Raw genomic sequence first — 25,065 nt, 5'->3', positions numbered from 1 at the left:
AACAGTGTTCTTTTCTAGATTGTTGGCTATTGTATATCCTTTGCATATCCATATAAAGATATAATCAGTTTGTCAATTTCTACAAAAACATCTGCTGGGATTTTGATTGGAATTGATTTGCATCTTAACAATATTAAGTCTTTCAAACCAAGAACATGATATAGTACTCTATTTATTTAAGTCTTAATTTCTGCCAGTAATGTTTTGTGGTTTATAGTGTAGATAGACGTCTGGACATAGTCTGTTAAATGAATTCCTAATTATTTACTATTTTTGATGCAATTTCAAATGGTTTTATATTTTATTTTCATTTTCCAATTATTGCTGATATTTAGAAATACAATTGAATTTTTAATATTGACCTTGCACCTTGGAACTTTTCTAAACTTATTAGTTCTATTTTCTATGTACAGCATCATGTCATCTACAAGTGAAGACTTTCCTTTCCAACTGATTTGATCAACTAATTATTAGTCTTACTTCTTTGAGAGACTTTGAAATGTTGAATTGTCTTTACATTAATGCAATAAATTGTGCTTAGAGATGATATGTTATTCTTTTAATATGCTAGCTTGGATCCAAAATTATTTTTATTTTTGCAATTTTGTTTTTTAAGTGAGGCTGGTTTTCTTTTCTTGTGCTACCCTTGATGATTTTGTTATCAGAGGCCTGCTGCTAGTGGTGACATATTTATTGGCTTATCTTTTTCAGTGGTGGGAGCTGGGTGGATTACTTCCTACAACTCTTTTCATGTGTCTACATTTAATACCCATGCCTAGGGGTAGAAACTCTTTTGCTTCACTCAAAGGGGTGGACAGTGGATGTTCAGCATGACTTTCTCACATTTCTTTCTCTTTCTCTTTCTTAACAGAAGTGGTATTTGTCCTGAGCCTACCAACCTTAATGCTTCATTACCCTGCTTTTACTGATCCAGAGGGGGTACTTAAGTCAATCAGGTACAATTTGAGTCCTTCTCTGATTGAAATATTAATTTTGGAAAAGAAAGGTTCCTTTTAGTTTCAAAGTTAAATGGATATGAATTTGGGATTAATGGTAGCCACCTGCCCTGTCCATTTGAAGAAAGCCCATCTGCAGTAGGAAAAAATGAGGTTAAGATGTAGAGGGAAGCAGACATGAGGAAGAAAGAGAGTGAGCAAGCAAGAGAGTGAATGAGAGCATGGGCAAGAGTGAGCAATCTCATTTGAGAGCCTTAAAGCCAGATCTACTCTTGCACTTAGTTGTGAAACTAATAATTTCCCTTTGTGCTTGAGCTAGGTTGAATTGGAGTCCTTTGTCTTGCTAGCAAGAGAACTCTGATAATACACATAATCCTGAAACCCACAATTAGACATTAGAGAATATTAAAATAGGAATTATTTCAAATAGTTGAAAATATGAACAATTTTATAAAATGTATGGTTGTCATCTAATGAAAAGACATGAACTTTGGTAAATGTGTTAAACATTTATCAAGATTTAAGAGTACAATATAGAATATATTTTAAAGAGGGTGATAACTTTCACTATATATTGAAAGAATTTCACAGGATAAAAAAAGAATACTTATACAGATTGGGCATTGTAATTAAAAAATTATTTAAAGTTTACTTTAGTTGTATTATGATTTGGTAGGAGAGTATATTAAGAAAGTTTAAACATATCTTGAATTACTCTTACCATAGCAGACAATGAAGAGCATAGTATATATACTTTAATACATATATTTTGGAATTTTCTAAGTTTAAAGATATGGCTAAAAATTCTGTGTATAATGCTCCCCCAATTAATGTAAAAAATTATGCTCGTTAGTTATGTATTTTGGGAATATGAATCAAAAGAAGTAGAACTATTTCAAAATAGAAACATTAATAAAGTTTCACATTGGCACAAAATTTGAAATATTATGAATTTCTCCCAAATGAAAAAGAATTAAGTGACAATTGTATAATTTTTCAAATTCGTGGGCCAAGTAAATTATAAATTGTTTTTAATGCCCTTGCTACTTTAGCTGGTTAAAAAAGATACTTATTCTTCTTTAAAAGTTCTATGGGAAAATAAGTTTTGAATTATGTCATATCTTTAGAAATATATCCTTAGGATAAGAGTCAGTGCCCTATATATTTATCTATATAAATCTATAATGCACAGAATATTTATGGAATAAAACATAAACTAGTAACAAGTATTTTGATCTGGAGAAATAGAGGTCTAGTATATGAGAGAGATTTACTTGTTTTTTGTATCCTTGAAATCTTTTAAATTACGAAAAATCTAATACTTTTCACAATGAAACTTTGGTATGTACTATTTTTTATGTATGCTTGTAATCTACCTCTAAGTCAGAATTCCTTTATACACATGAAATCTGTCCTGATTATTATTATGTGTGTTGTTTGTGGTTAATATTACAGCAGTTCCTCTTTTTTATTTCCCAGTTCAACCTAGTACCTTGACTCTAAAGAAACTTCAATCAATTAATCTCTAAACATGGATTCAACATATTCTTATGATGTACCTCCTAAGCTTTTTATGAAATAGAAAGCTCTATTACCCAAAATACATAATTAGGTTTTTTAAAAAAACTTTTTTATTGTATAGTATAACATATACACAAAGCAAAGAAATTAAAAAAGCAATAATTTTCAAAGCACTCCATAATTACGTTTTAAGGCTTACAGTTTGTTCTTTTGCTAGCTGCCGGAATGCAGTATACCTGAAACAGAATGGCTTTTAAAAAGGGGAATTTAATAAGTTGCTAGTTTACAGTTCTAAGGCCAAGAAAATGTCCCAATTAAACAAGTCTATAGAAATGTCCAATCTAAGGCATCCAGGGAAAGATACCTTGGTTCAAGAAGGCTGATGAAGTTCAGGGTTTCTCTCTCAAGTGCAAGGGCACCTGGCAAACACAGTCACAGTTTCTCTCTCAGCTGTAAAGGCCCATGGTGAAGATGATCAGGGTTCCTCTCTTATCTGGAAGGGCACATTGTGAGCATGGCATCATCTGCTAGCTTCCTCTCCTGGCTTCCTGTTTCATGAAACTCCCCGGGAGACATTTTCCTTCTTCATCTCCAAACGTCACTGGCTGGTGGGCTCTGCTTCTCGTGGCTATGTTGTTCTGCTCTGCTCTGTGTATCTCCTTCATTCTCCAAAATGTTTCCTCTTTTATAGGACTCCAGAAACTTATCAAGATCCACCCAAATGGGTGGAGACATGTCAACACCTAATCTACCTTAACAACCACTCTTGATTAAATCACATCTCCAGGGAGATGATCTGATTACAGTTTCAAACATACAGTATTGAACAGGGATTATTCTGCCTTTACAAAATGGGATTTAAATTAAACCATGGCTTTTCTAGAGTCCATACATCCTTTCAAACCAGCGCACAGTTCTTTTTCAGTTTTCTGTTATTGCTCAACTTAAATTACAGTATAGTTTCTTATTTATCCTAATTTTATTTAATTTATCTAGGCCCCAACTAATTCAAGCTGTAAAAGGCATTGGAAAAGTGAGATCCAAAGTCTTTTCCAGTCCTATGAGTTCACAAGTTTGTGTCCCATTTCATTCCATTCCATTCATGATCCCATATAAGTAATGATGATACAACTCTTTATGACAAAATATGACATTCATAGAGCATTTAAGCTTTGGAAACAATGTGCCTACTCTTTGCTACTCCTTAGAACTGTGATTCAAAATTCTAGTTTTAAGAATATTTCATGATATCCACAATCAACAGATGTGATGGATTGAATTCTTGGCTCCTCCCTGCATTGCATTCTTGCCATAGCCCCATTGTGGCCAGAATATGCTTCCTCAACCTTTGACTTGCTGTTTTTTTTTCAGTTTATGGCAGGTGGACAGTAGTCATGTCATTTTCTAGACCTGTAGATCTTCAAGAATAAATAATAATTAAGATTTGGTGTGGTCTGTGATGCGGCATTTTTGTGAGAATAAATGATATAGCAGGCATGATTGAATTACTTCTATCGAAATGAATTTTTAAAAGAAAAAGGACATCCACAAATAAAAATATGAAAAGTCAGGCAGTAAAATGTTTTCCTTTAACCCTTTTTTTAAAATTTACATGGGTAGGCACCAGGAATCAAACATGGGTCTCTGGCATGGCAGGCTAAAACTCTGCCTGCTGAGCCACCGTAGCCCACCCTCCTTTAGTCCTTTAAGTCTCATTCTCTGACTGCCTAGATCCCATCCATAAGTAGTCTCTACCACAAGTTACCCACTTTATTAGTTCCTTTGGATTCCTTTAGAGTTTCTTAATGTAAATGCAAAAAACAACAACAACAACAACAACAAAAAAAAAACCTACCCATGAATACATAATCTTATGCCCTACCTCTACCTTTTAAACACTGTTCTATATTTTGCTTTTTTAATTTAAGGTGCTTGGATATATTTACAAAGTTCCCTTATTCCTGTTAACAGCTATATAGTAGTCTACCGTGTATCATAATTGTCATGGTCAGCTTCATGTGTCAATTTTGGCCAAGTGGTGGTAACTGTTTGTCTGGTTGGGCAAGTGCTGGCCTCTCTGTTGCAATGAGGACATTTCATAGACTTAGATCATGATCACATCAGCTGCATCCACAGCTGATTCCATTTGTAATCAACCAAGGGGAGTGTCTTCTCAATGAGTGATAATCTAATCACTGAAAACCTTTTAAGGAGGATTCAGAAGAGACAGGCTCTCTACCTGCTTCAGCTGGCAAGCCTCTCCTGTGGAGTTCATCCAGACCCTCCATTGGAATCTGCCCTGCAGATTTTGGACTCTGTGTTCCACAGTCACATGAGACACTTTTATAAATTTTATATTTGCGAGTGTGCCCGTTAATTCTGTTTCTCTAGAGAACCCTAACTAATACATTTGGTACCAGGAGTGGTTCTTAAGAAACAGAATCTTAAAAATGGGTTTTTATGAATGGATTTCTACTTTGACTGGACTCAGAGGCACTAAGAACTCTGATTTCCATAATCAGAATGACACTCCCAATCCATGGAGTGAGTTGGCAAAAGAGATAGTCAAAATATCACCATTCAGTTCTCCTAATGCTTCACTTGTATGAAGCCAGGATCTGGGGCATAATGTTTTTGACAACTTTACAGAGTTTTGTGGAAATAAGAGGTATAGCGATGTTGGCTGGTTGTTTTTAGATACACTGGCTATGTTAAGGAGTGAAAAGGATGGGCTTAGGGCTTCCAACGAGAAGCTTAAGTGCCGTCTGACAGATGTAGACGTTTCTATGAGTATCCTGAAGGAAAATCTTATATGCTGTTGCTCTATACTTGAGATCTCTGAAAATCAGACTCAGAATCTTATTGTTAGAGTAGCAGCTTTACAATGTAAACTGAAATCTCGGTGTTGCTTGGTGTCTGCCATTAAAGTGAGGGCATTGATTGGAAAGGAGTGGGACCCTGAAAAATAGGATGGTGACAAATGGATTGATAATGATGTTGGGGTAAGGTTGAAACTCTAGATCATGCTGAGTCTTCTCTAGATAACCCTGTAATAGTTTGCTCTGAGGACATAGCCACCCCACCTCCAGCCTGCCTTGAGGAGTTGGCTACCCAACCTCCTCCTGAAGGGATTAACCCTAAAGTGATTAACCCTGTTTCACCAGATGAAACTGCAAATGAAGGCCCTGAAGCAAATGGCTTGGAAGATATTTCTAATCTTTTCATGATCCATCCCCACCACCTCTCATTTCCTCCAGACCTATAACTAGAGTAAAGTCCCAACAGGCCCCTAAAGGTGAGGTACAAAGTATCACACATGAGGAGGTACATTATACTCCAAAAGAACTGTGTGAGTTTTCAATATATATAGACAGAAATCAGGGGAATATGTGTGGCAATGGATTTTAAGGGTGTGGGATAATGGTGGGAGGAATAAAAGGCTGGATCAGGCTGAATTTATTGATATGGGCCCACTAAGCAGAGATTCTGCATTCAATGTTATAACTTGAGGGGTTAGAAAAAGTATTAATAGTTTGTTTGGATGGTTGGTTGAAACATGGATCAAAAGGTGGCCAACATTTCCTGAGGCTGAAATGCCAGAACTGCCCTGGTATAATGTAGATGAAGGAATCCAGAGGCTTAGAGAGATTGGAATGTTAGAGTGAATTTATCATGCAAAGGTTGCTCTTACACCCCAGGAATGTCCAGAGGATGCACCTTTCACCAGAACAGTGAGAAATAAATTTGAGAGACTAGTACCATCATCCCTGAAGAGCTCTGTAGTTGCACTTCTCTGTAGGTCAGATATTACTGTAGGAACTGCTATCACTGAGCTGGAATCCTTAAACACAATGGAGATGATGGGATCCCAAGTTGGCAGAAGCCAGGTGGTAGCACTTAATCACCAAAGACTGGGTAGACGTGGCTATTATAATAGACAGCAAGGTCAAAGCAGGAGCCAAAATTATATGACTTGTAGAGATTTGTGGCATTGGCTAGTAAATCATGGGGTACCTAGAAATACAATAGAAGGGTAGTCTACTAAATTCTTGTTCAAGCTGTATAAACAAAAGAGTTCTAGGTCAGGTGAACAGAAGTCTAACCTGAATTACAAAAACACAGAGTCACAGCCCCATAATCAATTTCCAGACATGAGACAGTTTGCAGATCCAGAGCCCCATGAATGAAGGGGAGGCCAGGTCCCTTTGGGGGAGAACCCTGTTACACTGCCACAAATTTATACTATTAATCTTCCTCCATGCCTTCCCCTGGGAGACCAACGGCCTTTTACCAGGGTAATTGTGCATTGGGGAAAAGGAAATGATCAGATATTTCAGGGATTATTAGACACTGGTTCAGAAGGGACATTAATTCCAGGGAACCCAAAACGTTACTCTGGTCCACTAGTCAGAGTGAGGACTTATGGAGGCCAGGTGATCAATGGAGTTTTAGCTCAGGTCCACGTCTCACAGTGGGTCCAGTGGGCCACTGGACCTATTCTTTAGTTATTTCTCCAGTTCCAGAATGTATAATTGGTATAGACATTCTGAGCAACTGGCAGAATCCCCACATTGGCTCTCTAACTCATGCAGTGAGGGCTATTATGGTGGGAAAGGCCAAGTGGAAGCCACTAGAACTAACCCTACCTAGCAAAATAGTAAATCAGAAACAATACCAGATTCCTGGAGGGATTGCAGAGATTACTGCCACTCCTAAGGACTTGAAGAATGCAGGGGTGGTGATTCCCACCACATCCCCATTCAGCTTTCCTATTTGGCCTGTGCAGAAAACAGATGGGTCTTGGAGGATGACAGTGGATTATTGTAAGCTCAACCAGGTGGTAACTCTAATTTCAGCTGCTGTTTCAGATGTGGTATCATTGCTTGAGCAAATCAATACATCCCCTGGTACCTGGTATGCAACTATTGATCTGGCAAATGCTTTTTTTTCAATAGCTACTAGTAAGGACCACCAGAACCAGTTTGTTTTCAGCTGGCAAGGTCAGCAATATACTTTCACTGTCCTACCTCAGGTGTATAACAACTCTCCAGCCCTATGTCATAATCTTGTCCACAGGTACCTCGATCGTTTCTCCCTCCCACAAGACATCACACATCATTATATTGATGATATCACATTGATTAGACCTAGTGAGCAAGAAGTAGCAACTACTCTAGACTTACTGGTAGGGCATTTGCGTGTCAGAGGATAGGAGATAAATCCAACAAAAATACTGGGGCCTTCCAGCTCAGTGAAATTTCTAGATGTTCAGTGGTGTGTGGCATGTCGAGATATCCCTTCTAAGGTGAAGGATAAGTTGCTACATCTGGCCCCTCCTATGACCAAAAAAGAGACACAACACCTAGTTGGTCTCTTTGGATTTTGGTGACAATGTATTCCTCATTTAGGTGTGCTACTCTGGACCGTTTATTGAGTGACCAGAAAAGCTGCTAATTTTGAGTGGGAACCTGAACAAGAGGAGGCTCTGCAATAGGTACAGGCTGTTGTACAAGTTGCTGTGCCACTTGGGCCGTATGATCCAGCAGATCCAATGGTGCTGGAAGTGTCAGTGGCAAATAGAGATGCTGTCTGGAGCCTTTGGCAGGCCCCTATAGGAGAATCACAATGCAGACCCTTAGAATTTTCGAGCAGAGCCTTACCATCTGCTGCCGATAACTACTCTCCTTTTGAGAAACAGCTTTTGGCCTGCTACCGGGCCTTAGGAGAGACTGAACGCTTAACCATGGGCCACCAAGTTACCATGAGACCTGAGTTGCCTATCATGAGCTGGGTGTTGTCTGACCCACCACGCCATAAAGTTGGGCATGCGCAGCAGCATTCTATTATAAAATGGAAATGGTATATATGAGATGGGGCCAGAGCAGGTCCTGAAGGCACAAGTAAGTTACATGAAGAAGTGGCCCAAATGCCCCTGGTCTCCACTCCTGCCACATTACCTTCTCTTTCCCAGACCAAAGCTATGGCCTCTTGGGGAGTGAATTGACTGAGGAAGAGAAAACTTGGGCTTGGTTTACAGATGGTTCGGCACGATATGCAGGTACCACCTGAAAGTGGACAGCTGCAGTACTATAACCCCTTTCTGGGGTGTCCCTGAAGGACAGCGATGAGGGGAAATCCTCCCAGTGGGTAGAACTTCAAGCAGTGCACCTGGTTGTTCATTTTGCTTGGAAGGAAAACTGGACAGAGGTGTGTTTGTATACTGACTCATGGGTTCTTGCTAATGGTTTGGCTGGATGGTCAGGGACATGGAAAGACCATAATTGGAAAATTGGTGACAAAGAGGTCTGGTGAAGAGGTATATGGATAGACATTTCTGAGTAGGCTAAAAACATGAACATATTTGTGTCCTATGTGAATGCACACCAGAGGGTGACTTCAGCAGAGCAGGTTTTAATAATCAAGTGGATAGGATGACCCGTTCTGTGGATACCAGTCAGCCTCTTTCCCCAGCAACTCCTGTCATTGCCCAATGGGCTCATGAATAATGTGGTCATGGTGGTAGGGATGGAGGTCATGCATGGGCTCAGCAACATGGACTTCCACTCACAAGGCAGACTTGGCTACAGCCACTGCTGAGTGCTCAATATGCCAGCAGCAGAGACCTGCTCTCAGCCCCCAATATGGCACCATTTCCCGAGGTGACCAGCTAGCTACATGGTGACAGGTTGATTACATTGGACCACTCCCTTCATGGAAGGGGCAGCGATTTGTTCTAACTGGAATAGACACATATTCTGGATATGGGTTTGCTTTCCCTGCACACAATGCTTCTGCCAAAACTACCATCCATGGGCTTACAGAATGCCTTATCCATCATCATGGTATTCCACATGGCATTGCTTCTGATCAAGGAATACAGTTCACAGCAAATGAAGTGTTTACTGAGGGTAAAGGGAACATGGAATGGGTAGTGGGAGAAGGTAGTGATAAATATGAACATCGACCATGTGATCAGTTACAGAAAAGAGGACTGTAATGCTGCTTTGTTCCTGTTATACTATTTAAGTTGTAAGATATCAGGTTTAAGAATGAACATTACCCAAGGACTTGCACCCTATTCTGGAGAGAGTTACTGTGTTTCCAGTTACATGCAGGACATCTGAGTATTGTTACGTTTAAGAAAAAACATGTGTGCTTTAATGTTTTTTATTTAGAAATTAGGTATGGTTTAAGGTGATATATATAGCTGCCAAGTTGACATGGGGTGGACTGTCACGGTCAGCTTCAAGTGTCAACTTGGCCAAGTGGTACCTGTTTGTCTGGTTGGGCAAGTGCTGGCCTGTCTGTAGCAATGAGGACATTTCATAGAATTGGATCATGATCACATCAGCTGCATCCACAGCTGGTTCCATTTGTAATCAGCCAAGGTGAGTATCTTCTGCAATGAGTGATAATCTAATCACTGGAAGCCTTTCAAGGAGGATTCAGAAGAGACAGGCTCTCTTCCTGTTTTGGCGATAAGCCTCTCCTGTGGAGTTCGTCCAGACCCTCCATCGGAACTGTCGGCTTTACAGCCTGCCCTGCAGATTTTGGACTCTGCGTTCCCGCAGTCACATGAGACTCTTTTGTAAATTTTATATTTGCGAGTGTTCCCTGTTGATTCTGTTTCTCTAGAGAACCCTAACTAATACAATAATAAAAGAGAATACAGTCCTCTATTTATTGTTATTTGGTTTGGTTTTAGTCTTTGCTGCACACACATACTGTCTATATATAGTGTACAATCAATGGCTCACAATTTCATAACATAGTTGTGTGTTCATCACCATGATCATTTTTAGAACATGGAAGACTTATATAGAAGGATGTTGAATAATTTGCCTGAGTTCACTCAGCCAGAAAGCTGTCTTTCTTAGCAAAGGCAGCTAAGCCGTACTTCTTTAAAATTGCTTTTTGAAAAAATGCAATTGTATTGAGATATACTCACCCAGCAAATAATCCACTCGAAGTACGTGACCAAAGGTTCTAAAATTACTTTTTAAAATAAAGTTACAATTAAAGAAATATTAGTACAGTATCCTAAAATATTTTCTTCTAATATGTCTGGTTTTGTTAATAGCTTTTATGAAAAATAATCTATCCTTCTATCCATCTGTAACACATATACATTCATATATACATGCATATATATGTAAATATACATACACATACATACTGTAATTTAATTGTACCTATAGAACTTCAGAGAATTTCTATTTATAAAACTGAACACAAGGAATCTTATTAACTAAACTCACTTCTAAAATTCTGTGATTACAATTTGGTTGAATTTTTAAAAATGTGTTAAATTGTCTACGTATATGGTCTCTTAGATATATTAATGATGATAGTATAGTTTGATTGCCTTTTTGTTGAATGAGTTTAATATTTTCCTTTGTTTTCTATTAAAAACACAATTTTATTTGTGCCCAGTTTTCAAAGCTCCAGTTGTATTCCACTTTCCCCCCAAAATATTATTTCACTTCAGCTTCCATTAACTGTATTACTGCTACTAATAATAATTGCTGCTCATATTTCCATTTATAAAACTGAAGTCGAGGAACCTAAGAGATCATTAAGAAGTGAACCCACTAAAAAAAATTATGTGCTTATAAATGTTGGTTAAATTTTTATAAAGTGTATATGAGTCTACAATTTGCTAAGTGATAATATAAGTCCCCCTTGGCAAAATGTGAAAAATCATCTTCAATATCTATTCATTTATACTCGTATCACTCTTGTGCATTGTAGTTAATAATATGCTGGTTTTATAGAGGAGGAGATTGAAACTTAGAGAAAGAAATTGATGTTCCGAACATCAGTTGGGTAGTGAAGGTGGTGAGGGTGGTGATGATGATAGGAGGAGGAGGAGGAGCAGCAGGTGGAGGAATAATATTTACTGAGTATTTACTATATTCCAAGGACATTACTAGGGCCACTTTACATGAATTATCTTATTTAATCTTCACAGCCATCTTGTGAGGTACACTTACTCTCCTAATTTTATAAATGAGAAAATAAGAAATTTAGAAACTTTTTCAAGGCCATACAGTTAGGAAGAGGTAGTGTTAGGAATTAAATCCAGGTTTGCTTTGTTGGTCAGTTTTATGTGTCAACAGTGTCCAGGTATTTATTGCTGTGAAGATATTTTGCAGATATGATTAAATCCCTGATCAGTTGATTTTAAGTGAGGGAAGTTATCCTAGAGAATCTGGGTGGTCCTGATTCAATCAGTTAAAAGGCTGTAAGAGCAGAGATGAAGCTTCCCTTAAAGAGAAATTTAGCTCCTGCTGGAGAGTTGCTGTCTGCCCTTACTGACAGCCTGTCCTACGGACTACAGACCTCCCCAGATGACCTCCGTGATCATGTAAGACAATTCTTTGCAATAAATCTCTTAATATAGATCTCCTACAGGTTCTGTTTCTATGGCTGAACCCCGAGTGGTGCATTTGCCTAACCCCAAAGCTGAAGCATTAACCAGAATATTATACTCATTTTTTTTTTGTATATGGCAAAGCAGGAATTTGAACCCAAGTTCTGAGCTCTGTGTTACACATTTATCTAAACCACTTATTACACTACATTATACCCTGCCTCATATTGTTAGGCTTTTTATATTTTGCACTCTCCTACTTGTTAAGCATTTTGAAGATAAGACAACAAGGAGATTTTGCTTATCTCCTTTTTCCTATGCTGTTTCAAGCATACAGGGAACCCAGCTTTGTTGTCAAAATATTTGTCATGGCTATGTGTGTCCATAGGTCATTTGCTTGCTTTTACCACTTCTTGCTTTTGTATTCTCATACTTTCAGGCCACCATTATTTTCATTTTTCTAACTTTTCTTTCATTTTTCTAATTTAAATCTCAACTTACAGGCTTTTAAGAACTTAGAACTTTAGTCATTGTTGTTATCCCTTACCATTAATTATTAGATTGTCCTGGGTAATGTAAAACCTTAATGGAAAAAAGAGGGGATAGACTTTGAGTGTTGGGTGGTTGTTTTCATCTGTGGCACAGTCCTTCCAGGGCTGGATCTGTGACAAATATGTCAAGTAAAATTATAAAAGTTTTATCGTTGGAATTAGAGGAACATGTTCCTTACTGTAGATGTACCCTATTGCCAAAGTCAAAATTTTATCGAAGAGGGGTTGATTAAGTACTAGGGCCTACAAGGCAGGCCTGTTTTTCTACATTTCTATTTGTATTTCATTTCTTAAATAAGACATTGAACATTTTCTAATCTCATGTGCATTAGGATCAATGTAAATCCTTTGCTAACAGGATAAGAGATCCTTCTCAGATTTATTATAATGTAGCAGGACCATTTTCAGGTGGAATAAATTCCAGCTTAATTTCATATTCTGGTCGCATTTCTTTCATAGTTCTTAAAGATATGGATGACATTAAAAATGAAATAACAACTGGTAGCTATATAACACTTGGCATTATTATCTACAGTTGCTAAATCTTTGTTTTTGGGCATAGGATCTGTGTGTCTTTTGCCACTTTAAAGACTATGAAAATAAATTATAAAACAGTAGGCCCCCCTCTTAGCATTTGCTTCAGTCGTAATCAGAATTATAACTAGAGTTAAATTTTTTCTACTCTGGTGAGGGAGTAAGGAATTAATTTTGTTTAGATGCATTATCGACTGTGTGAGCTGAGCCATAAAATATGGAATATGTTTCACTTTCCTAAGGTTACAAAAATTTTTTAAAGTGTATATAGGATGCATTTATATTATATAGAAAGTAAAACCACATAAATCTTATTTTGAAACATCCCAAAACTCATATAAGAATCCAAATGGTTATTTAAGTTTATTCCAGGTAGTTTATCAAAACTGTCTATGTTGCATTGCAACTTAGCCCTGTAGAAAAAGTGTGTGTCTACGTACTTAATTCCTTTGCTAATACCTCTTTTCCTCTGCAAGAATTTTGTAAGGAATACTTCCCTACATTAGAGTCATGCAGAAGATATGTAAACATCCAACACATTTGCAAATCTGAAGAGTATAAAGTTGAACATGTTCAAGTTTTTCTAATTTAGTCTACAAAGGAAAATGTGTACAAAGACTGTTTTGAAATGTAAACCAGTAAAATTTTGTAAAATTTTGAGTGAGTCCAATTCAAACTATCAAAAGAACAAAGTAGTAATTAAGCCTTATTTGTTCACTTCCAAGCACAAATTTTTTGATAAGGAGGCTTGTTTAGATTAAATAAGCATAGAAATGGTGCCAGGGATGTCAATGATTATTACTGTTGAGTATACAATATTATACAACACTTCATTATTATAAAGCCAAATTCTTTTCTTAAAGGGGTTCCATTTAAGGTTATATTCCCCAGACAATGCAAAAAGAGGATTTGACTCTTGTAAAGTAAATAAAAATGATTGTTTCGCATTGCTCCTATTGGTAATAAATGGATCTGCTAAACCCTGTACTTAGTAGTACCCTTAGTACCCTTGTACTAAGGGCAAGTTGCTTTGACACTTTATAATTTCCTCAACATGATAGCACTTTAACCAGACCTGTTAAAGATCCCTTTTATGAAGATGAAACTCTTTAAAAGATGTGGCCCATTCCTATATTCCCCAGTTACTCTCCTTGGTACACAAAACTCAAAGGCCTCTCTAGCCCATCCTCTAAACTCTTCATTTTCATGATGCCTGAGTTTGAATCCTGCTCTGCCACTTTGTAGTTGTGTGATTGTAGTAGTCATTGGGACTGTTCACTAATACTATTTTCTGTTTGTTTGGGTATATTACAGGTTTGTACTTCCAGGTCATGGCAATGTGATTTAAAGGGTGGCATCCATGCGCAGGTCACCATCCTTCTCTTCTCCCTACCAGACTTAACAGTGCTCCATCAGTCTGCATCACTGAGAGGGCCCAACAAAAGACAGAGCCCCAGCCAACCTGCCATACACAAGTAGCACAAATGAGAAATAAATCTCAGTTGCCTTAAGCCACTCAAATTTTGTAGTGGGCTGTACTTGTAATCTCACCTATTTTGATTAATGTGATGATGATGGACATGTACTTAACCTCTGTTAGTTTCCTTACCTGAAAGATGGGAGCAATAATAATAACTTCCTAAGGGTTGCTGTGAGAACTAATTAAAATCATCCAGTTAAAACACTGAGCACATGCCTGGTAAATCCTTAATCAGTGTTGGCTGCCATTATTGTCTTCATTATTATGTAGAATCATAGGGACTAAAATATTAGACATTTTTTAAATTCTCAAATTTACTTCCTTTTTATGCAGCCTTTGGCAAAATTTATTTTTCTTGCTCATCTTACTAAAATCTATCACACCCTTTTCTCTTCTACGTTAAACAGAGTTCTTGAGGACTTAAGGTTATCATTATACATATCAATTAATTATATTCTAATGTAATATAGTGAAGGAAACTGAGGTATGCAGGGCATTTGTTGTGATGTTTTTTGTTTTTTCTATTTTCATAGTAGTTTTAATTCTCTGTCACTTCTTTGATATTCTCATTGTGCTTTTTTTTTTCTCGTGCTTTGACAATGAAATTTGCTTTCTAATCTCGGTGCTCTTCTATATATTGCTGTCAATCTACTGCAAATTTTGGAAAGATGTTTACCAGTTTTTTCAGAATTATATAGAACTTAAAAAAGAAATTAGCCTGACTGTATACCATACACAGAATGTCTGTATGTTAAGAACGTTTATGTTTGTATGTTGTTTTGGTTTCGGATAATACAAAATAAATTAAATTTTAAAAAAAGGAAATTAGCTTGAAATAATGACCATTTGGTGAATATGCAATGTTATAATTCCTTGTAATAGTCTACTGACTCTTTTTAAGAATCCCAATCTAATCCTCTGTTACTATTGGGAAAGTTTCCACTTCTCTGAGCTGGGAAGCTAAACAAGTCTAAATTAGATAGTGTTAATATTCCATCAATTTTGTCTTGCATCAGAAATATAAATAAATCAGCATCACTGGTACACTTTTAGTGTAAACAAGATAGCTTGGGTGCATGTGGTGGTTCAAGGGCCTGCCATCATTCCCTACTATCCAAAATGAAAGTTGAAATTGAAAGATATTGCTACCATTCTTGCCACTTTCAGAAATGAAGGTGGCAAAGACCAGTAAAGGTAGGAAAAGGTGGGGAGGAGAGCAGATTTTCCAATGCACTCCTAATATAAACGTGGAAATGGAAATTTGCCATTACCACTTCTTAGGCAATGTCAGCCGGGTAACTGAAGAAATATCCAGAATCCTAAGTTCTGTACTATCATTGTTAGTGTGTTATGTATTGGAGTGTTAAGGAAATAGCATGGTTTTTGACTCTTATTATCTATCTAATATGTGTGATTATGGTGAATTATCAGGGCATGTGATTTCTGAAAACCAAGAAAAGGCAATACTTCTGTAAATCTAGAGCATTTGATTTTTTCCCTCAGTATACACTTCTCCTTCCTCTGTAACAGCCCTTGGACTTGATTTATAAAGGTGAGACTGGGTGAACCAATCTAGATCACTTGGATGTTCTCTTTTGGCATTTGAATCTTGAGTGACAAAATGACAAACTATAGGAATGGAATCACTGTGGCAGCAAAACCCTTAAGGGAAAAATAATCCATTAGTTTATGCTATCTGGACCACTGATACAGTCTAATTCCTGTCGTTCCTGGGAGTACTTCAAATACTTCCAGAGATTTATTTTCTACTTTAGTCCATTTCTGTTGCTTATAACCATAAAATTCCTATGCAATAAGCTTGTGTGTTTTATGTTTCACAATGAGAATGAACATAAATAGACCTTTAAAAAGTTATTTAATTTTAAAATATATTGAACAAAAAGCACCTTCTTAAACAAAGATAAATTTTAAGTAAAGATAATCCTAAAACTCCTGAAAAAAGCTAATATATACCATTTATTAAACATGTACTACTTGTGAAGTACAATGCTAAATGCTTTGCATATACACTGGATATGTAGGTATATGTGTACAATTAATTATTCTTAAATATATGGATAAAATTTTATTTGACAGTACAATGATCCAGAGAGTAAAATATTATCTCTATTTTACAATGAAGAAACTGAGGCCTAGAAAAGTTAATTAATTTGGTCAAACCACTTAGCTGGAAAGTTGGGGAGACAGGATTTGTTAAGGTCTTATTGACTTTACCACCATGATATATTGCCTCCCATATCAGAATTGATAGATTAATATGATTTTCTGGACTCAAGTTTAAGCCAATACCAGCTCAAAAATCAGGTGTTTCTTCTTTTCTTTTCTTTTTTTTTATTAGGGCTCTGAGAATGAAGTAGAATAAATGCCAGTAATAGTAAGTATCAAATTTATAGCACATCTCAAAAGTTGAAGTGGTTGTAAATAGCTAAGTCCAATAACTTTACTGCATTTATTTTACATTGCTTTCAAAAGTGAGAGATTTAATTCTCCTTACGTGATTCTAAGGTTAGTCAGAAGTTTAAATTTAAAAATTTGTTACTTAAACTTTACCTGAATTAGAATTCATTTCCTATTTTGTTAGGATCTGGGTTTTTTTGGTTTCTTTACATAAACTATTATGAATCTAGAAAATGTGTGTAATCCAGTATAGCATAGAGATGCAATGTGAGACTGTTCAACTAAGAATCATTGGTGACTTTAATATCAGACAATGAATAGAGAGAACTTTATCAATATAACTCTGTACCTTCTGAAGTTCCTATGTACTGTTCATGATTGAAAATCAGTTGACTTGGAAGTTTTTCACACAAAAGAATTTTTGTTTTAATAATTATAGATGTTTCCTGCTATTTAGGGTTCTAAAAACATGCCACAAGATACCAATTTTGTGCATAAGGAATCCCATTGTTCAATTGTTCCAAGCCTGTATTGTTCAAAAGATCTGTATTATTTATAATAATCATCATTTTCTATTTTTGTAGTGTTTTTGAAGTTTGTACAAAAATTTCTAGGAAATAGACTCCATATCTCAAACTTTTCAGAATTACTCATTTTCAATTAACTTGAAATACCTAAGTAAGATATTATTTTAAACCATCCATACCTAAATACCAGTATTCACATGAAGTACATAGATGTCAAATTATATGTCATATTGCCAAGGAGTATGAGTTCAAATAATAAAAAATTTAATTTCTACTATAAATATTTGAGGCAGAATTGTGAGAGCTTGCCTGTAATGCAAATATAATTGAATATTTAAAATGAGACCAGAAAGTATAGTAAAGACATCTAATATGGTTGTTTTCCACAGATGCACAGCCAAAAATGGGAGAAAGCTATGTTTTGGTTTTCTCCAGGGATCCTCCCAAGTACTAAGGATGGTTCTTAGAACTGTAGTTTTCCCATATGAATAGGATTGCTTATTAATGACTCCTCTCAATCTACAATATACAATCCAATGAGGAAAGAGCAGGAATGAAATAAGCATCTTTATGTGACAACTATGTAGGCAGTAATCTCTAGAAAATTCTCAAAGCCCAAGATGTCGAAGAGTGACTTGGGTAAAACGTAGAACAGGTGTCACCTGCCATCCTATTGTCTTTTCTTCCTTCCAGAAACTCCCCACCCCATACTACTTCCCCCATGGTTCTGCAGCGACGGTGGTGAAATGAGGGGAAGCTGTGTTTCAGATATATTATAAAATGCATTTTTCAGTCATATCTGGGAAACCTGGAGGTTGGAGGTCAAGAACTCTGACTTTGTGGTGGCTTTGGACAAATAGCTTTCATGGGGTCAGGCGGAAGGTGTCAATTTTTGGTGAAAATGATGCCCTTGGTTTCCCTTTCCTGATGAAAGTCTAAATAAAAATTTACTTTGAAATGTCACTTATGGAAGCTATTTGGGTCCCCCTATCACTTTGGCACCAATTTATAATCTTCTGCAATAAATTAATATGGACTAGCAACCAGGTTCAAGGCTAAGGGGAATATTTGAAGTTTCCAAATCTCTTTTGTTTTCAGAACCTCTGAAACATGCTTCGTTCTTAAGGCTGCTTTATGCCAAAGATGTATGAACTGGGGCACAGAGAACAGACCAGTAATGGAAAGATTGAGTCTTGGATAAACATACTATTATTCACTACTTGAAAGACCTGAAGGTACAATCCAAAATATGGCTCATGGAAATTTTTAAGGACATAGCAATGCTATGAGACAAGCTTACAATCCTATTTTGTATAACAGGCCTCCTTAATTAAAAGAAGAGGATGCCGGAGTAAGAATAAGACTTGTACAATATGATGAAATAAAATTTGGTGTCCAACTTTACCTTTAGAGGCATGGATAGTTGATAAAATCCTTTTGGAAATTACTTTCCTTTGTTTTCCTCTAATAAAATCTGACCAATGAGTAAATGGAAAATATTAATGAGATAGTTACAAGATAACTCACACTTTTCTTCATTTCAGTTTTAAACCAAGTCAAGAACTGAAGTTCCTAACAAAAGTCTCATAGTTATTATTATCCATTAGTGGCAAAGTATTTACTAAAACCGTAATCCCCACAGTTGGCACTAACTGAAAGTACTACAGAAAGATTGTCCAATATTTGTTCCACACGACTTGTAACAGTCTCTATCTTGCTGTTCTTCTTCTAGAACACCAACAGACTAGGTTTTTTTTTTTTTTTTTTAAAGAAAAAGAGTTCAGTTTTCTCATATTGTGTGTGAGAAGCAGCACATAGAAGCAGTCATTTTTTATTTACTTGTGGTTAAAAATAATTAAAAAAAATCCCAAATGAAAAACACTGCTTTTGTAAAATGCAAGAAGTTAAGCATTTCTGCATTTGGAAAGGACTGCACAACTTTAATAAACTTTCACTTCCTGTTAAGGCCAAGTGGGTAGCAATATGGCGGTGCTGTTTGGAATTTGTAGAGGTTGGATAAGGCCTCTTCTCGGCTCTTCTCAACCACAAAGAAAAGTGCTTTGTTTGCTCCAGAGAGAAATTACAGAGAATCTCAGCAGAAAGTTCTTCTACTTTACAGCAGATGAAACTACCAAGATGTTTTTTTGTTGTTGCTGTTTGTTTGTTTGCTTTACTGCTAGGAACAAGATAATGGACTGTTGTCAGGACCTCTACTTCTATTTTTATTACCTAATTAAAAAAAGATGGAGTAGCTCTCTACTTCTAACATGTTACCTTGACAAAAACAGATTAATGCTATTTTATGTGAAATAAAGACCTCAAAGCTATTTTGGCCTTGTTTTCATATAAGAAGAAAAAAAATTATATTTTTTCCTTCTCTGTTACTAAGGCTACAGATTTAGGGTATCCAATGCTTATTTTCTCAGAACTTGATGGTATGCTGTTTTTGCCAGGATTATCTTGTTGATTCTAAATGGAGGTCAGGTCTTTTGGTGTGGTTAAATGTCATATTCTATGCTATATTTTTGGTAACGTTTCTCAACACATTGACAAATTTTTTCTGGTCCTGAATCTCATTCAGTAAGGCTCTTGTTTGAACCAATAAGCCACTGCTTGATCATTGAGAGTAATTATTGTGATGTGTTCCCACATTTCTCCCAACTGATTGAATTTAATAAAATCCTTCTTTACACTCACAACACTTTGGGCAGGAAGTTAAGTTGTTTTAACAACTGAACGTCCTCATCCTGACCAAATAGATACTCAGCAACTCATAAGAGTGAGGTGCCTCCATTTGACTATATCCAACTTTTCCTATCATTTCTGGTTATTTCTGCCGTTGCTTAATACAAATGAAGACTCAAATGAGAAAAAAATAATCCATCCACTCAAAAACTTTCATTGCTGATTCAATTAAATAACAGTTATTTTGTGGGTTTTGACGTCATGTCCGATTATATAATCCAGTTTTCAGAAATGTCTTTTTCTTCAGAATACAAGGAAAAGTGTATGAAGAGGCAGGGCCTAAATATTCTGCAAATGTGCATAGGAAAGCTGAAAAGGCAGGAAGCTAAATTAAAGTTTTGTCTATGCCTACCAAATATTGGGAGTAGTGGCAAAATGTGGAGAGAGATATTACTGTCTGTGTTAGTCAGGGCTCTCTAGGGAAACAGAAGTGACCGGATATATGTAGTGTAAATATTATGAGATTTATGATAGTAATTTTTCTCACACAACTGTGGCGATGGGCAAGTTTGAATTTTGTAGGGCAGGCTGCAAGCTGGGAAATCCAATGAAGGTTTTCCTTGGAGAAGCTGGCTGGCAGAAGAGATGGAAATTCTTCCTTGTGGTCTCTTTCTTCTTGACTGCTAGAAGTCATCAGTTCTCTATATAAGGCCTTCAAATGACGGAATGATCTCTCATTGTTGAAGGCAGTCTCCTTAGTTGATTGTATATATAATCAGCCATAGAAAAAATTAACTAACTGGTGATTTAAATCCATGAAATATACTCACACTAACAATCAGGCTGGTACTTTTTTTTTTTTAATTTTTATTGAGAAAAACTTTCACACAGTTACTTTTTATACATGGTGCACAATTAATGGCTTACAATATCATCACATAGTTGTGTATTCATCACCATGATTAGGTTTTAGAACATTTGCATCATTCCAGAAAAAGAAATAAAAAAATAAAGAAAAAACTCACACATATCATATACCTTTCTGCTCCCTCTCATTTACCACTAGTGTTTCCATACCCAATTTATTTTACTCTTTTGCCTCTCATTATTTATTTATTTCCATATTTTTTTACTTATCTTTCTATACCCTGAATACAAGGAGCATTAGACACAATCACACAGTCACATTGTAAACGTTATATCTTTATACAATCATCTTCAAGAATCTAGGCTACTGAAATACAGCTCAACAGTTTCAGGTACTCCCCTCTAGCCACTCCAATACACCATAAACTAAAAAGGGACATCTGTATAATGCAAAAGAATAACCTCCAGGATAACCTCTTGACTCTGTTTGAAATCTCTCAGCCACTGAAACTTTATTTTTTCTCATTTTTTTCCCTCCCCTTTTTGGTCAAGAAGGCTTTCTCAGTCTCTTGATGCCAGGTCCTGGCTTAACCCAGGCTTTCTATCCCACATTGCCAGGGAGATTTACACCCTGGGACTTGGGTCCCACGTAGGGGGAAGGCAGTGAGTTTGCATGCTGAGTTTAACCAGTGCTTCCTAACTGAGAAAACTGGACACCATAACCTAGCAAAGTTGACATATAAACTTAACCAATGTCATTTGTTGGTTCTTCTAGTTTTTCAAGTTTTCACCAGAACCAGGATAAAAGTTATTCTATAATAAACAAATGATTTAATGGAAATGGAATTAAACTTACAAAAATAGTCAAGAAACTTCCCAGAAATATTTGTTTCCTGGCTGCTTAATGTCCAAGTAAAATTGAGTGCTGAAGATAAATCTAGAATCACTTCAAAAAATATGATCATCTTATAAAATGTGTTTCCTAGTTTCCACGTAAGTTAGTGTTCAAAATGCTTGATTTGGGAAAATTATTCCTATTCCATTTAGGAATAATGCTCAGAAGTCACACATAAGATTTTGCCAAGACACTGAAAATATTCCTAAGCCTGCTGTAATATTAGCACATCTACCACAAAACTGTTATTTTCAATATATTTTCCCACATATTTGGGGAGAATCCACCAACCACAGGTGTAAACATATGATGTCAAATCACCTGAGGAGCCAAATAGAGTTTTCAGTGTTTTATAACATTAAGAAACAAGGGAATTTGAACTAGTCAGAGATGGCTGGGTAAGTTTTCCCAAGAAGATACTATTAAGCTGAGATCTAAAGACAAATAGATTTTCTTTAGCCTCAGAATTGACTGAGGTCTGAAGGCAAGGGAGAAAACAGAAGGCAAGGTGCAGCTGAATGGCTTAATTAATTAATTGATTGAATCTTGAGTGCCTTCTATGTGCAAAAAAAGTTTTGAAAATATAAAGTGAGCTGAAATTCATACAGACATTATCCTGTCTTCATGTTAATTCCTCTCTATGGAGGGAAACAAACACTAACCATTAAGATAAATTCATCTCTTGGTTAAATAGAATAAGATACTATGGAGTATGTGCAACAGGAATTTGAACTAATTGGGGTCACCAAGAAAGGCTTTTCTGTGGAAATTACCACTGAGCAGATCAAAATCAGTGATAAGTAGCTGCAGAGAGAATAGTGTTCAGTTGGAAGGAATGGCATGTACGAAGGTTTGACTGCCAATCCTTCCTAGAGGTGGGGTATTAGTCAGGGTTCTCTAGGAAAATAGAACCTACAGGAGATATCTGTAAATATGAGATTATATAAAATTGTCTCATGCAACTGTGGAGATGTCTAAGTCCAAATTCCATAGAGCAGGCTGCAAGCTGGGAATTCCAATGATGTTTTCCATGAATTCCCCAGGAGCTGGCCGACTGATATAGAAAATTCTCTCTTCTAACTTCAGGAGTCATCACTTCTTCTTTTAAAACCTTTCATCTAATTGGATGAAACGTCTTGCTCTATTGAAGGCAATCTTCTCAGTTGATTGTTGATGTGATCAGCCATAGATACAATCAACTTTCTGATGATTTAAGTCCATGAAATGTCCTCACAGTAACAGGCTGGTCCTTGCGTGACCAAACAACTGGGCCAACTTGACACATGAGCCTAATGGTCACACAGGCTCTGCCGTCCTTGGAATAAAGTTTTACACATGCAAGAGTCTGAAGAACTCTTTCAGTTCAATTTTTAAATAAATCACAGAGTGGTTGAAAGAGTCAATTAGTCAGAGCCTTACACTATGGTGGGCCAGTGATATTGATGTACACTGAGGCAGTGGGCTAAGAAAGGAGTAGAAGAAAATGTAGAAAGATGAGCTCAGTGCCATACTTAGAGCTAGGCAAAAGAGGCTTTGGCAAAGGGTCCCCTGAGCCACAAATATATAGAACGTACACACAGAATAAATTATCAAAAAACTATGGGCATTTCTGTCTACACATCCAGTCTTATGACTAACGCTCACCAAGTGCCAGGGAAATTCTTCTCCACAACTTTTTATCTATCTCCTGGAAAAAAAGGCAATTGCATTAGAATGCCATGAAGGATTGTGGGCTATGAGCTTTCCAACATGAGTAAAGGAGACTGCTTCATAGTCCAGGGAGAATTTGAATGGCAGAGACATTTAGTAAGAGAAAAGAGAAATTAATTAACTTGTCAAATATTTCTAGTTATAGCATGAATGCAATAGATACTTGTGTAATGAAGTTTCATTTCCCAGTAGTGCTGAGCATCCATTTTCTTGCTTCTCACCATATAAACAATTCACAGTTCTGGAATTACTCCAGAAATGTTCAGTAGTTGCAATTGTTGAATATGGCAGCTGAGGAATATTTTGCAATATTAAACAATCCATATTACATTTAAATTTGTGTGCATCTAAGTCTAGTGTAATGTGCTCGAAGTGAGATACCAGTTCTTAATAATGGCAACTAGATGGACATTGAATGTTAGACTTGTGAGTAGCCTTATTTTTATTTTACTTATTTATTTATTTATTTATTTATAAACATTTTTTGAAATACTTTCAAACTTGCATGACAGTTACAAAAGTAATAGAAACCCCATATGTAGAAGTCCAATATACTCCTATCCCATGGATACCCAGGTCCACAAATTTGCCACATTTGCCATATCATCCTGGCTATCTCTCCATCATTTTATCACTCCATCCATCTAACTTTCCATCTGTGTATCTATCTGTCTGTCTACTTACTTATAATTCCATTTTCTGAACACTTAAGGGGAGGTTGTATACGTATTTCTTGAACGCTTAATACTGCCATGTACATTTCCTAAGAAGGATATTCACTTAGGCATCTTCTTAAGTACAGTCATCAAGTTCAAGAAATCTAATGTTGATATTAAATTCTACAGTCTGTTTTCCATTTTTTTTTTCATGTTTCCCATCAACGTTCTTCAGAGCCTTCTCTCTTTCCTTCTTAGAGCTTGTCCAGGATCAGGTATTGCCTTTAATTGTCATTGTCTCTTTAGTTTGTCCTTTTTTTTTTTTTTTTAATTGTGGGAACATATATATAATATAAACTTTCCTATCTCAACTCTCCCAAGCATGCCATTCAGTAGGATTAATCATATTTGTTATGCTGACGCACACTCAAAACCTTTAATTTCTAAAACATTCCCATATCCCCCACCCATTTTGCATTACTCCCCATTCTCTCCTGCCCCCATTCCTGGAAACCTGACTAATTACTGTCTCTATGACCTTGGGTATTCTCCAGTATTTCCATGGTGGCTGCCATGGGGCTAAATTTAACATCCTAAATCTGTAACAATCTCATTTGCTTTGTGATTGTTAGTATACACAATAAACTTGTATATACCAATAGTATATACAAACTATATTCCTGTACCCATTGTCACCCCACCTTTATGTAGTTATTGTTCTAAATTACGTTTATACATTTGAGTCTCAAACCACTGATTGCTCATTGCATTTCATGCAGTTGCCTTTAGATACCGTATAGAGTAAAAAGTGTAGTTACAACCAGAAACCCCATAGTATGGCATTTACATTTACCTCAGTCAGACCCTTACTGGCCTAATCTGTCTGGTGGTG

General features: G+C 36.4%; 1 protein-coding gene and 1 long non-coding RNA gene across 8 annotated transcripts in view; both read left to right on the top strand.

Annotated features, from left to right (window-relative positions):
- LOC143665564 (uncharacterized) overlaps positions 1–25,065 on the top strand; it is a 398,448-nt gene that overhangs the window by 46,689 nt on the left and 326,694 nt on the right. The gene's annotated exons all lie outside the window — the stretch shown is intronic.
- The window catches only part of LOC143665565 (uncharacterized), a 302,502-nt gene that overhangs the window by 45,369 nt on the left and 232,068 nt on the right, over positions 1–25,065 (top strand). For 2 of the 5 annotated variants that reach the window (XR_013167065.1, XR_013167066.1), the window contains exons 2-4: positions 872–956; positions 16,775–16,810; positions 18,459–18,595. This is a non-coding gene — a long non-coding RNA (uncharacterized LOC143665565). Of the gene's footprint in view, positions 1–871; positions 957–16,774; positions 16,811–18,458; positions 18,765–19,326; positions 21,959–25,065 lie in introns of those variants that run through there. The other 3 variants (XR_013167064.1, XR_013167063.1, XR_013167062.1) reach the window with 3 other exon arrangements.

The sequence above is a fragment of the Tamandua tetradactyla genome, chromosome 21 (assembly GCF_023851605.1).
Source record: "Tamandua tetradactyla isolate mTamTet1 chromosome 21, mTamTet1.pri, whole genome shotgun sequence".
Taxonomy (NCBI): domain Eukaryota; kingdom Metazoa; phylum Chordata; class Mammalia; order Pilosa; family Myrmecophagidae; genus Tamandua; species Tamandua tetradactyla.
Note: the sequence above shows the minus strand (reverse complement) of the source record. Positions and strands in the feature narration are given on the sequence as shown.